The 15,055-nt window shown below is 38.9% G+C and overlaps 1 pseudogene; it reads right to left on the reverse strand.

The window, feature by feature from the left end:
- Positions 1–338: 338 nt before the first annotated feature.
- Positions 339–3,314, reverse strand: LOC143400429 (growth arrest-specific protein 7 pseudogene; annotated as a pseudogene).
- Positions 3,315–15,055: the final 11,741 nt, after the last annotated feature.

Genomic DNA, 15,055 nt, shown 5'->3' on the forward strand with positions numbered 1-15,055 from the left:
TGATGGCCACCCCCTGTGGAACTCAGCAGGGACCACAAAGTTCCAACCTCAGTTTGTTCTCAGAGCAACAAGCAAGGCACAGGGCTAGTGGGGTTTCAGTCTTGGAGACAAAGGCAGAGTTGCAGATCTGTCTTCTCGGCCTGGGAATATTTGGGATTCTCCCAGCTGGGGTCATCCAGATCACCCTTCTAGAATCACCAGCTCTCTCCTCTCTCCTCAGTGGACAGGAAAATGGGTGGGAGGGCAGCTTCACCCAGCAAGAGCACCAGCTCCTCTCCATGACACCCAGCCCCTCTCCTGGGTAGGACCCCTCCTCCTGGGGAGCCTCACAGGCATGTCTAGATCTTTATGAACACAAGGTGAAAGTTGCCCCTTTTATACTCTCTGACCCACAGCTCTCTGTCTTTGGCCAGGTCCACTTTTTGAAGCAGCTGGTTCACAGGCTGGACTATGCTTTGGTTGAACATTCTGTCTCATGCTGTAGCTGTGTGTATTGGCACAGTTGTTGCCAGATAATCTCCACCCTCTCCAGCTCTAGCTTTTCCAGCTCCAAAGTGGTGGCCACCATCTCTTCAAACCTCTTGGACTTGTCCTGGTTGTAGAGGTTCATACAGCACATGAGATCATAGCCAGTCTGTGTGGACTTCCTCCATGCCTTCTTGACATCCTCCTCCATCTTGTTGCTCAGTTTAATCTCCAGCTGCTGGGTCTTCATCTTCAGGTCTCCCTACTGCTCTGTGAGGGCTTTCTGGGCCTTCTCCACCAATGCATAGAAGCTGGCAAGTCGTTTGCAGATGTCAGCTATATGGTGTCACACTGTTTTATATCTTTCTTGAAGTACTCATGAAAGTTCATTAGGGCTTCTATACCTCACTGTGAATCTTGGTGGAGAACTTGAGATGAACTTCTGCTTCATCTGCCAAGCTCTTCTTCACCTGAGTCCACACTTTTTCTAGGGAGCCTTCCTCCTGTGTAGCCAAGTTCTTTGCCTATTCTTCTTCAATCTTTATCCTCTCTCAGGTGTATTCAGATATTTCTTTCTGCATTTGTTTGTCTTTCAGTTGCTTTTGGAGCCACAGTTCAAACCCAGCCATGGTGCCATTGCCTTGGAGGTCCTTCTTATCATCACAGAAGTAGTCAGTCACTGCCATGACACCAAGCCAATTGATGGCTCCTTTGGAAAAATTGTACCACCGGTGACACCATTAGGAAAGATATGCCACTCTACCACAATTCGCTGCACCAACAGATAGTTCACAATGCATACAAGTGATACATAGTCCAAGCAAGTTCTGCAAGCAGTTCAAAGCAGAGGAATCTATCAATATGTCCATTTCCTCTCAAAGTAAATCAACTCCTTGATTGAGCATTACTTGTTGAGTTATTATTCATTGATGCATCAGTTTATACAGTTTACTGTGTCAGCTATCGAAGAAGCTGTAATTTGGTTTTATCTTTGTCTTCACCGGCACTAGGATGAAGATAGGAATTCTGGCAATGATGGCTAAAAAAAATTATGTAACATTCCAAAAGGCACTAAGAAAACAATTTTCTGAACAATTTACATTATCCTGAACAGAATTATTAAATATAATGAAAAGGAAAGGTGAAAGTAAACAAACAGATCTGTTAACCTCCTTATTTGTTCACATATTAAAACAATCCTCAACAGCTATTTACCCAATTTAAATTAAACCATTTAAATCACATGAATAAAAAAAATCAGATCCATTTTTTCATGAGCGCTCCTCATATATGATATATGGACATACACATATACAGACATACAACACAAAACACAAGTGTGCACACATAACACAATACATACAACACATAACAATAGTAAAGGCCTTGTAGCTTTTCACAGGTGAAATCTCCATTGCAATGTTTAAAAACTCCACAGTCAAAAAATAGAACTGATCAGAAAAACATTAACCTAGGTCTGTATGAGCTCAAAAAATAAAATAGAACTTCATGAGGTGGGAGAGGGCAATAATAAAATAGATATTGAAAAAAGCATCCTGGTTACCACTTGGGTTTGACTCTTCTTTTGATATTCCATCCTTCTTCCTGTAACTTGCAAATGGGTCTGAAGGTATTCCCACAAGCAAGCCCCAAGGTTTTTTTACATTTGAAATAGGCCTTAATGGTGTTCATTATTCATTAGCCTCCAGGTGTGGGAGAATCACTGTTGCAAATGTAAGAATAGCCAAGCTGGAGCTCAGGATATCAGCTGTTATGGATTTGAGTCAAATCATCTTCTTTTTGTTCTATAGAAATCGCTTTGGTTAATTTCTCTGGAATCCAAATCAGCTGCTGTTCTCCCTCCAAGCTTCAGGCGTTCCCTGTACGGGCCACCAAATGCCGTAGTCTGGCTGGGCACAAATCAGGAGCCACTGAAGCAGGAACAAACTTTATTTCTGAACTCCACCAGCACACTCCACACACGCTCCCCGGGAACTCTCCCGAAGGCCACGCGGCTCCTCCAGGAACCACCAACCGGAACTCCCTCCTCTGGCACTTCCCCAACCAATGCGAACTCTCCAGAAATCCCCACGAGAACTCCAAAGTAGCTGGAGAAATCCAAAGTAGCTGGAGAACTCCGTCAGCGTTAATGGCTCCTGACTAATTGCCTGGACTTGGGCTCCAGGGCTCGAGTCACCCACATTAAAATTCAATCAGGCCCTGTGCTGAGCTATTAAATATTCATTGGGAACGCTTCCCGAAACCTGCACTGGGGGATGGGGTTGGAGGGACTACCCGTGTCCCCAGCTCCTAGGCCCAGCGCTCTCTCATCACTTACAACTGCAGCTGGATTTCCATTCTGCTGGGCTATATTTCTCTCTGGAAGCCTCTGAACTTCCTCTTTGGAGACCATTGGGAGACTAGGCTACCCTGCAACAGGAATGTGTGATAAGTCCTGTCAAGGGGAGGCCCTAATGCTGAGAGCCACAGCCGAGTCAGAATGGCCCCTGGCATTTTGCCAACAGTATTGGTTGAGAGGCAAGCCATTACTATCCACATCGGGCTGGCTACTTTGGAGTTCTCGTGGGGATTCCTGGAGAGTTCGCATTGGTTGGGGAAGTGCCAGAGGAGGGAGTTCCGGTTGGTAGTTCCTGAAGGAGCCGCGTGGCCTTCAGGAGAGTTCCCGGGGAGTGTGTGTGGAGTGTGCTGGTGGAGTTCAGAAATAAAGTTTGTTCCTGCTTCAGTGGCCCAGCCAGACTGCGGCAAGTCACAATAGCTCCACTCTGTTGGCTTTAGCAGTTGCTGTTCAGGATTGTGTCTGAGTGAGGGAATGTCACACAATATTTCATCTTCTCTGTGTGGTCAACTTATTTTCAAGATTATATATTTTGTCTTCATTGCCCAAGGTTCTGTCTTCCAAGTGGTCTCATCTGTTGGTGATACTTTCCATTGAATTTTTAATTTGGTTTATTGATTCCTTCATTTCAGGAATTTCTGTTTGACTTCTTTTCAGGATCTCTATCTATTGAAGTGATCTTTTGCTTTCTGTATTTGCTCTCTTACATCATCCTTTAAGTTGCAGAACAATTTTACTAAGTACATTCAGAACCCCTTCTCTGACATTTCTTCTACTGTGTTGTCAATGAATTCTATTATTGGAGCATCTTGGTTTGTTTGGAGTGCTTTATTCCCTTGTTTTCTTTTTTTTCAGGTTGTTTGTGTGTCTTCCCATCTAGCAGTGTGTATCTGAGGCAGTAAAGTTTCTACTCTGTTAACTTATAGTGTCCCTGAAGATTTCCAGTACAATACATTTAAGGGGGAGACCAATATTAACAACACAGATCTGGGTTTCATTTTCCATAGATTTCACCATGCTGCAGTCCCAAGATGACTCCTGGATCATGGATGATGGATAAACTCCAGTAGAGAGTAAAGGATATGAATAATAGGGTCCAGGGAGGGAACTTCCTTCAATACTTCCCCACTTCTTAACTTTGGATTTAACCATGTAAGTTGTTTTGGCCAATGGTGTTGAGAGCCACAGCCTAGTCGGATGACGCATGGCATTTTGCCAGAAGGAGTGGTTAAGAGGTGACACCAGTGAGCCATTGAGATGATGATGGTTAAGTTAAGCTGTGTATTTAGTTGTATATAGACCTTTGCTGTCCAGCTATAGGGCGGCTCCTGCTGCCTGGGGGGAAGGCCCCCCCCATACTTTGGAGTTCCCATTGAATTCTCGTGGGGTTCTGAGAGAGTGCGTGGGGAGCCCGGTGGAAAGTGAGAGTGTTCCCAGGAAGCGTGTGTGGAGTGCCCTTGAGAGTTCGGGAATAAAGAGTTGCTGTTTGAACCCACAAGTGCTTCATGGCGGCTCGGTTATTTATGCCCAGCCAGACTGTGGCACAACAGCATGTTAGCAGACTGTTGTGGATTTTTTCCCCAGAAGGAGATATTGAAATTCTAACTTTTGATCCTTGTGATTGTGATCTTATTTGGAAATAAGATCTTTCCAACATAATTAAATTAAAATGAGGTCCCACTGGATTGGTATTGGCTCTAAATCCAATTACTGGTGTCCTTTGAGGAGGGAGAAATTTGGAGTTATCTGAGCACAAACAGAAGATGGCTATGTGATAATGAATGCAGAGACTGGATTGATGCTTATGTAAGACAAGGAATTCCAAACATCTCTAGCAAACACCAGAAACTAGGCAGTGTCAAAGAACTAACTTCCCCTAATCCCTCAAAAGGAATAGAATCTTACTTCAGACTTCTAGTTTCCAGGACTGTAAGAGAATAAATTTCCACTGTGGTTGTGTCTTGAAATGTGTTACATAACTGGGTTTATCCTCTTCATCTTCTGCCTTCATGGGAAGAATATCTTCTGGGTAGCACATTATTTAAAGAATGAAGAGAGGCATATGGAACGATCCTAGGTAAATCTGCATTTTGAAAGCACAGCACAGTTGATCTCAACCTATGTCTGCTGATTTCCACAGGCATGAGCAGGAATTAATATTGTTTTAGCTAATAATTTCAGGATGTTTTATTACACTGCACTATATGACAATAGCCAACCTATATAATCTATGAATATTTTATTTTCCTATGAATTAGTTGCAGACATTATGATATATCATACCTAAATATCCTAACATGGACCTCTTACAAACAGGGACATTGGCCCACATAACCTCAATGTCATTATTGCACTCAGGAAATTTAAAATGAGATGTTTTTATAACATATCCCTCAATTTAAAAATTTTTGTTTCTTATTGATTAGACTCAGGTTAAATGTTTCACAAAAACATCACCTAGATGATGTTGTGTCATTCTCAATGTATAACATCAGGCAACATATTATGTAATTTTATCCCATATTTGGTGGTTTCTTTATATGATCATGTCCATTAATTTTCTCAGTTGGAAAGTTACCTTTCAATACTTTCTAAAATTAATTAGTCACCTTTGGGGACAAATTTTGAAACTATGTGAATATTCTATTCCCAAAACACTTCATAGACTGGTAGTTTCCAACATGCATGGATGAAGCTTGCCTTGAATTAGTACACACTTGTAACTACATTGTTTAAGTGTGTATATACATTCATATGTATATATGAAATCATGATGCTTATGCTTTAAGTCCATCAATATAGGTTTCTTGCCAGGCACAGTGGCACACACCTGTAATACCAGTGGCTCTGGAGGCTCAGGCAGGAAAATCGCAAGTTTAAAGCCAGCCTCAGTAAAAAGTGAGGCACTAAGCAACTCAGTGAAGACCCTGTCCCTAAATAAAATACAAAATAAGGCTGGATATGTGGCTCTGGGTTTGAGTGCCCCTCAATTCAATCCCCAGTACCCGCTCCCAAAATATATAGGTTTTTTCCATTTCTTTCCCCTATTTCATGTTTATATTTCTCTTTTACCAAGGAAAGAATCCTTAAGTTTCTAATACTATAAATATATTTACTCATATGAATCTTAAAATACACATATAATAATTTTGGAATTATTATACTATTACCCAAGTACCATTATTTTGCAAATCCATTTAAGCAAACCAGAAAATTATAATTGGCCTCATAGTGGTGTAGAAACATAAAGATGTGATACCTTTCCTCACATATCATAAGTCATAGTTGACACTCCTATAACAAAAGATGAATTAGAGATAGCAAAACATAACAAATTTATGTAATCAAAGTTTTACATGACATTGGGAGCTTCAGATATGATGATCTAACATTGAGGGGAAACTGGTTTATGCTTACGTTTGGTGAAGAATGGACACTTGTGTAGAAATGTTATTGGACAAAAAGGGTCTAATGGTTATAGACTGAGGAGGGAAACCCAGAAAGGTATGTCTTCACAGATTCCTCTTGGCTTCTCTGTGTAGTATTCCCTCCTGCAGGGGAGAGATAGGACCCCTCTGAAATGAGGATTGTATGATCTACCATTAGATAAGGTAAGTCAGAGAATTCTCTTATGACCAGTTCTTACATAGAAAGGCAGGAGATTGGAGCTATACTTCTGGGTCTTATGGCTTGTTCTGGGGAAGAAGATTTCTAGTTTCCATGACACACCTTCAGAAAGAAATTCCCATTTCTATGAATTATTTTAAGGGAGAGAAAGAGGAGGTCAAGAGAAAGTCAGAAAGACTTTGCTGCTGAAGTCTTCCAGTCTCCTTTAGTTCAAGGTATTCAGCAAGCCAAAGCTCCAACACTGAATAACAAATTTTTCCCCTATAATCTGTCCTTTGAGATGCTACATTTCTTGTTTATAAAATTAGTTTGGATTTAAATTTATTCTAACATTTATGACTATATAAATACTATTTATTCATTTACTCACATCTAAATCATAGGTTTAAATAATTCTGAAATTGTTTTGTGGAGAACTTTATCATTATTTTCAGGAGCTTCAGGAAAAAATGCCCTAACTAGAGTATTAGAGTGTCTTCCCCCATTTGTTCTTCTTTTATTATTATTTATTATTTCCCAACTTCAAATAGTTTTTGAGTTTTAATATTTATATTTATTATCATAATCATTTTATTGTGCTTTAATTTTCTTTCACATGTACTTCTTAAGCCTGAAAAATCTGCCTATTTTTAGGAACAGATGTATTTTTAAAACACTGAGGTTTACACCTGTGGTTTTAATCTTTACTATTATTTTAGAATTCTTTTCTTCTATTGTGTCCTCTCATACAGTTGAGCTCTTTTGTTCATTTTGGCAGGAACAGGTTGCTTTGGGGGATGGAAGACTTTCTTAGGCAGCTCAGTTTATTTCAGCTGCTCTTTATCTCCCATCTGCTGCTTTATATAACAATGCCTCTTATTGTTCAACATGTGCATGTGCATATAATGTTTCCCTCTCCCATAGTAATATAAGAAGTCATAATATAAACCAATACTACTAATAAGCCAGACTTATATTACACTCTTATTTTAGACAGATGGCTTTCACACCCTTATTCATGTTATTTGTTTTTCTATTGGTAGTAGAGGCTATATGTGTCTTTCCATGAAATCCTGAAGTGTTTGAAAACTTTTTAATTTAACCAAAATGAGGCTAGGGTGATAATTCTCCCACTTATTAAACTCTTGTCGATATATATTTTATAATTAAAGGCAATTAAATTGACAAACTCATACCTAAAATTTCATTGAAATTAATATTTTTGCCAATAAAATTTTGCTTTGAACCTTAAAAGAGAAATAGCAACTATTATTTTCCATGGAAGATTAAATGAAAAAAAAATATTTTAAAACCTATCAACTATTCACTGATTAGCTGGCAAATGATAAGTTAGTTTGAAAAGGAAATTCACTTCAGTCTTAATTTTCTGGAATTGATTTTATATTATAATGCATACATCTGAATGCTCAATATGATCTGTATGTTCCAGTTATACAGTAATCACTTGTTTCAAATGGGTAAAAATAGTATTAAACTGATTGGGAAGAAGAGAGATATAGAAATTAAATCATCAGTTGGAATTCTAACTTCATAGCCTCTAAAAAACTGATATGCATTTCCATGTATTTTTATTTAAAAAAAACATTTGAATGAGGCATGTCATTACCATTTTTATTCTTTTTCCTTGTTATTTATTAAAGAATCTCTATGTGCAAAGCAACTTAAGAGTGCCTCTTCTGAAGTTAAATATACATATGTATTTCACAGTGACTTAATCATTACTGTGTAAAAATGCACAGTCTAAAATAGTAAAAAGCATGCCACAAAGTTTTTATATTTTCAATTGTCTGATAGCTTATATACTAGGGTTGAAAGAAAGTTAAAAGAAATAAGTTTTCCTTCCTAAAATTTCTATTACTTTTTACCACTTTCTAAACATAATCCAACTTTGTATGTTCCAGGAACAGAGACCAGAGCAGTACTCTGTGTTGTTGCCTTAAATGTGTTTGAATAACAAGATAAAGCTTTCTTTAGCATTACTTCCCATAAAATATATTGTTTTAATTTTTAGTAAGTGTTTATCAATGCCAATATACACAAATGATTTTAAAATACCTATTTAAAAATAAAATACCTGTTGGAAGAGATTCTTGGAGAAATTTAAATGTGTTTGTAAAATATTTTCTTAAGTGGAAGCGAAACACCATTCTGAAAATTTCCATTCTCCAGTACCCAGTTATGACTTTTAAAACAGAAGATCTCTCAAAGACTATCTGTTGAGGTTTAAAACCCCCAAGACCTCCAATTTGTGTCCTCAAAGTTTAGGGTCTCAATACTTTTTGAACTTTACAAATTGCATTTTCCTTATCTACCACCAGGTGGCAGGTGGATCCGCTTTTCTGAACGCGATTCCGACCCCGCCCTACCGGAAGCTGTCATGTAAAGGAAATCTCTGGCCACGCCTTGAGTTCAGCACCCTAGAAACGGACAGCGACACCGCCCAGTTTAGTCTTATGACTCGCTGCAGAGATTTTCACCCGACTAGGGAACTGGCCAATCCGAACTGGCTCCAAGGACCGCATGACTGACTAATTTACAATGCCAAAAGTGAAGGGGGGGTAGGAATCCCTTGGTCTGGGACATTTAGACTGGCGGAGGAACCAGCTGACAGTAAATAAAAATCCATATTAACAAAATCTTGTGGGTTTTCCCCCCTCACTACCCACTGGAATCTAAGTGAGTTGTAAATGCTGTCTTGCTCTGGTACAGGCATTTGATTACCCAACTCCGCATTTTGGTTTATTCCAACAAAATGCGTAAGACAGCAAAGGCGGTACAAAAGTCTATGTGAGTTATGGCGGCGAGTACATTGTCTTGTACAAAGCTGCCTGCAGCTTTCAGCTTTCTTGAGAAACCAGCATGGGGACGAACCGGGTTTTTCCTCCCCGTTTTCCAAAGAACACTAACAGCGTGTCTCTCTCTCTCTCCCTCTCTCTCTCTCTCTCTCTCTCTCTCTCTCATGAAATTACTATTTTAGGCAAAGAGACTTCGGATTGAAGCACGAGTGTGTTCTATAAATGACGGTTTAGGTACCACATTTCCAGTTGCCTAGCGACTAACTAGACAAAAGAATACCTTGGGGGATTTTAATTAGCAGTTTGGAATGGCAAAAACCCAAGGGCAGATGAAGATGGATTCAGGATAGGACAATATATTACCTGGGACTAAGGTTTAGAGTCAAAGTCTAATTAAGTCTAAGGTTTAGAGTCAAAGTCTAATTAAATATCAGTGCTGGAAAAATAGATAAGGCTAAAGACGAACACGTATCTATTTAAGATTGGCAAACAGGCTAAATTAAGCAGAGTTTTAGTTGTAATTTATCCGCATTTTACTGATTGCCTTCTTCTTCTTAATCTGTTGGCAGCAATGATTCAGATCTTTAACCAGCAGAGGGCGAGTCGACAGCAGTTTTTGTCCCTCAGACACTCCCTCTTCCTCCCTCCCCCATCTGCCCCCGGGAAATTAATTTAGTACCAGCTCTTCAAATATAGACCAAGCCGAGGAGGGTGTAGTGGAAGGAGAGCAGCACACGAGACTTGGCCGAGTGCCCGTCCTGTCAGGCTTGGACTTATGGCTGCACTGCATTCTGCCGACACATCTCTTTGCTTGGGGTTGCAGAGGGGACTGCAGTGGTTGTTGCAGGAAGGAGCAGGGATAAAAAGAAACCCAGTCCATCTTCAGAAACCATAAATATTTGGAATAAAAGGCTTAAGAAAAGTGAAAGGACCAGAAGTAGCCTAGTAAGAACTCAAATATAGACTATAAAGGTTTAAGAAATGAAAAGAAGCAGTTTACTTCTCAGGGCTAATAACTCTATGTGCTATAACAATAACCAGAAAGGCTCTGCTTTTTCAACTCTAGGAATAAAAACTGGAGGGAAAGAGAATAGAAAGGAAGGAACGTCTAAGAGCAAAGACTAAGAGTTTTGGCTGAGTGATATTTAAAAGAGAATAAGCAAGGCAAGCCAGCTCCAAGAAAGAAACAATGAAAGAAAACCTACCAGAATGCAGGGCAGAGCAATAAAGCATGCAGCACAAAGTTAATTTATTGTTGGGTGGAGCCCTTCACATTCTGGTTGTACAAATCACTTGCTCCAGAAGAGCAATTTAGCTTGTAGTGTATGATTTTGCAGATCTCTCTGGGCAAAGAACCAGAAATCCCATTAATTGGGTATACCCTTTCTTCTCCACATATTTATGTCTCAGAATTCATCTAACTTGGTTTCAAAACTAGCAAAGTTATCTTTTTCTGGAGACCGATAAACTAAATTGTATGCATAATGGCATTTTATCTTCCCCAGTCATTAAATTTCCATAGAAAATGTAAAACTGATATTTAAAGGACACAATTTCTTTAATAAATTCAATTCATAAGACAGTATGACACTTTTTTGTATGTGTGGTGCCAGAGATAAAACTCGGGCGTTTACACATGCAAGGTACCTGCCCTGCCACTGAGATACATCCCCAGCCCAATACTTTCTTAAAGTTGATATTGGGGAGGTCAAGAGTGAGTTACATTAAGAAGATAAATCAACAATTTTAAGAAAGCATAATCTGATTCAGTAATAATTTGACAACAGATAAATTATATTTTGATTGTGTTATACAGCATGCCTGTGTTTCTGTAGCATTCCTTCTGTAAAGGAGCACTTGTAAAATTTTCATTAATTCTTCAAACTTTATTCATATTGTACCACAACTAAACAAGTGCTTTAAATTGGTTAATATAATCCCAGCATAGAATTCAGAACAATCTTTTCAAAACAAACCAATGAAGGAGAATAGTCAAATATCCAATAGGCAAAGGTTTTCAACATCCTTAATCATCAAAGAAATATAAATTTAAGGGGCTGGGGATGTGGCTTGAGCGGTAGCACGCTTGCCTGGCATGCGCGGGGCTCTGGGTTCGATCCTCAGCACCACATAAAAATAAAATAAAGATATTGTGTCCACCGAAAACTAAAAAATAAATATTAAAAAAATTCTCTCTCTCTCTTAAAAACAGAAATATAAATTTAAATCACAATGAAATGCCTTTGCCCACTTAAAAGAGTGGCAAAATCAGTAAATTAAAGCTGATACTTTCAAGAGTAGAAAAGGATGGGGCAACTCCAACTTTCACACATTTCTGGCGAATTGTAAATTGACACAACCACTCTGAGAACAGCATTAACCAAAGTTCAATATAAGCATATTCTATGGTTCAGTAATTACAATCATAGACATATTCTCAATAGAAATGCATGTGTGTGTACAAAAAGACATGTTCCTCATAGTCAAACCTGGAAGTAATACAAAAATACTTCAACAATAGAATGGATAAACATATTGTTATGGATATTAAATATATATATATATAGCAATGAAATTTTTTTAAAAAACTGTTACTATATGAGACAATATACATAAATCTCACACACAATTTTTCAGCAAAAAAATTCAGGAATAAAATGAAACATTTTGTATAATTCTATTTATATAAGTTTAATCATTGGGAAAACTTTGTTAAGATGATAAATTGAGAGGAGTGGTTCCTTTGATGGAGATAAAGATTGGAAGGGGCATGAGGGAAGTTTCAGAGATTCAAGTATGTATTTTTAAGGTTTTGATCTGAGTGATAGTTATTTGAGTATGTTTGATCCATAAAGCTTATTGAGCTGTACATTATGATTTGTATATGTTATGAATGTTATATTGCAATAAAAAGTATATCTTTAAAAAAGACATAATACAAATCATGTATTATGGTTTGGATATGAGGTGTCCCCCAAATCCCATGTGTAAGACAATGCAGGAATGTTAGAGGTGAAATGTTTAGGTTACAAGAGTTCTAAGAGAGCCAAGCAGTGGATTGATATACTGATATGGATTCACTGGGTTGTAATTGTAGTCAGGTAGGGTGTGGCTAGAAGAAGTAGGTTACTAAGGGTGTGATTTTGTGGTTTGTATTTTATCCTTGACTGTGTATCCTGAGCTGATTTCCTCCACCTTGCCCTTCTGTCATGTTTTGCCTCACTTAACGCCCAGGGCTATGGTGTCAACTAACCATGTACTGAACTTCTGAAACCATGAAGTAAAATAAAAAATTTCCTCCCCTAATCTGTTCTTGTAAGGTCTTTTGGTCAAAGAAAGGAAAAACTGGCTAAAATGGAGATTGGTACTGAGAAGAAGGGGTTATTGCTGTGACTAACCTGACCAAGTGGTTCAGAAGACTCTAGAGCTGGTATTTGAAAGGAATTTTGAAAAGTTTAGAGATGCAGGTTAGAAAGCCTTTAGGATGTTATAAGCAGAGCTCAATGGGAGATTCTGGTGGAAACTCAGAAGACCAGAATGCTGATAGGAGTGCACACAATACTGGGGCTAAGGAGCTATGATTGTTAAAGAGATTATAACCGCTAATGAGATGCTAATTACTTTACCCCCAAACAAAATGAAAGATGGCTTGAGGGCATCTCAGGAATTAGCAAGAGGCTCAAAAGGGTAAAAGTAAAAGTTCCTTTGAGAAGAGATCATTGGGACACCCTGCCTGCAAATAGGAGAAAATTATTTCCACTGTGCTCAGTCACTCAGACACTCGGAGGTAGCTGAAGTCATGGTCCTAGGAGGTTTGGCTACTGCTCAAGATGGCATCAGACCTTGGCATCAACCACAGGGTACTGGTGCTGCAGGAATGTAGAATGCTGGAGTTTGGGGATCATGGAGTGTTCCACAAGATTTCAAAGGAAGGTCTTAGAGGTCAGGTAAATTGTAGCAGGGTTGAAATTCCTTCAGGCTTTCCCCGAGAGGGAAATGCATGAAGATGTGAGAAGGAAGCCAAAGCTGCTCTGGAGATCCCCAAGACGAAGAGATGCCAGTAATGTGGAACACTTGCTGAGGAAATCTGCAGAAATCAAGCAGGGACAAGCCAAGAGAGAGGCCATGTGGGCTGCAACCATCAAGGTCATAGAGGTGGAGCTTTAAAAGCCCTTTGGAGACAATATCTCTGTGTCATCATATACCCTAGATGCTAGACACAGAACTATAAGATGTGTTTGCTCAACTAGATTTTGGTTCCATCCCTCCCTTCTATGTTCCTATTTCTCTCTTTTGGGATGGAAATATTTTCTCTGTGCTGTTATATGTTGGATGTATGTAACTTGCATTTGATTTTTACAGGGGTCACAGTTAAGAGTTTGCCTTGAGGGGCTGGGGTTGTGGCTCAGAGGTGGAGCGCTCACCTAGCATGCATGGGGCACTAGGTTCTATTCTCAGCACAACACAAAAATAAAATAAAGATATTGTGTCCACCTATAACTAAAAAACAAATATTTAAAATTTTTTTCTTAAAAAAAGTTTCCTTGAGTCTCAGATGAAATTTTAGATTGGACTTTGGAGAAATTCTGAAACTGTTAAGTTGATGGGGACTCTTGGAAATGGACTAAATGTATTTTGCACTGTGAGGCATCTTTTGGGAACTAGGGATGGAATATTATGGTCTGGATATGATATGTCCCCCAAAATCTCATGCTTGAGATAATATAGGAATGTTCAGACTATAAATTGATCAGACTGTGAGAGTTGTAATTTAATCAGTGGATTGATCCACTTGAATGGATTCACTGGGTGGTAACTGTAGCCAGGTAAGGTGTGGCTGGAGGAAGCAGGTCTCTGGAGGCATGCATTTGGGATTTATATTTTGTCCTTGGCACCTCATGCTGTCTCTGCTTACTGGGCTGTCATGAACTGAACAGCTTTCCTCCACCACAGTCCTCCATCATGATGTTCTGTCTCATCTTAAGCCCAGAGTTAATGAGTCAGCCAACAATAGACTGAACACCTCTGAAACTGTGAGTCAAAATAAACTCTCTCTCCTCTAAGATTTGTGTCTTTTGGTCACAGTGATGAAAGTGTGACTAAAATATCATATTATTACCATGTTTAAAAACAATTAGTGTTTTCCCATTGCACTGAGAGTAAAATCTAAAGTCCTTAATATAACCTATAAGGCACTGCATAAATTAATCCTGTCTAAATTTCCAATCTCTTCTTAACTATTTCCTCCTCAGTTGCCATACCCACTCTGATCTTCCTTCAATTTCTAGAACATATCCATCTCCTTTCAGTCTTAAGCTTGTTGTTTTCTCTACCTGGAACATGCTATCCCCAGCTCTTTGCACAGTGTGCTCAATCTTATCCTTCAACTCAGTCAATGACACCTCTTTAGAGAAGTGCTTCTTGACTGTCCTATCTAAAGTTCCTGTGTTATTTTTCTATTTGCTGCTCTAACAAATTTCCTCAATAGCTTTAAACAAAACAAATATGTTACCTAACACTTGCAAAGGTGAGGAATCTGAAGTGAGTCTCACTGGGATAAAATCAAGGAATTAGCAGGAGTGCTTTCCTTTGGGGCATTCTAGGGAAGAATTGGTTTTCTTGTGCTAACCAGCTTTTGGAGACACCTGCATTTCTGGGTTTGTGGACCTTTCTTCCATCTTCACAGCCAGCAGCAAAGCATCTTTAAATCTCTTCCTGACTCCAGCACTCTTTTTATTGCCTTTCTCCTTCACTTTTAAGAATTATTGTGATGTCATTGGGTTCACCCATATAAAACCCAGGGTAATATCGT

This window comes from Callospermophilus lateralis, chromosome 5 (genome assembly GCF_048772815.1).
Source record: "Callospermophilus lateralis isolate mCalLat2 chromosome 5, mCalLat2.hap1, whole genome shotgun sequence".
NCBI classification, from domain to species: domain Eukaryota; kingdom Metazoa; phylum Chordata; class Mammalia; order Rodentia; family Sciuridae; genus Callospermophilus; species Callospermophilus lateralis.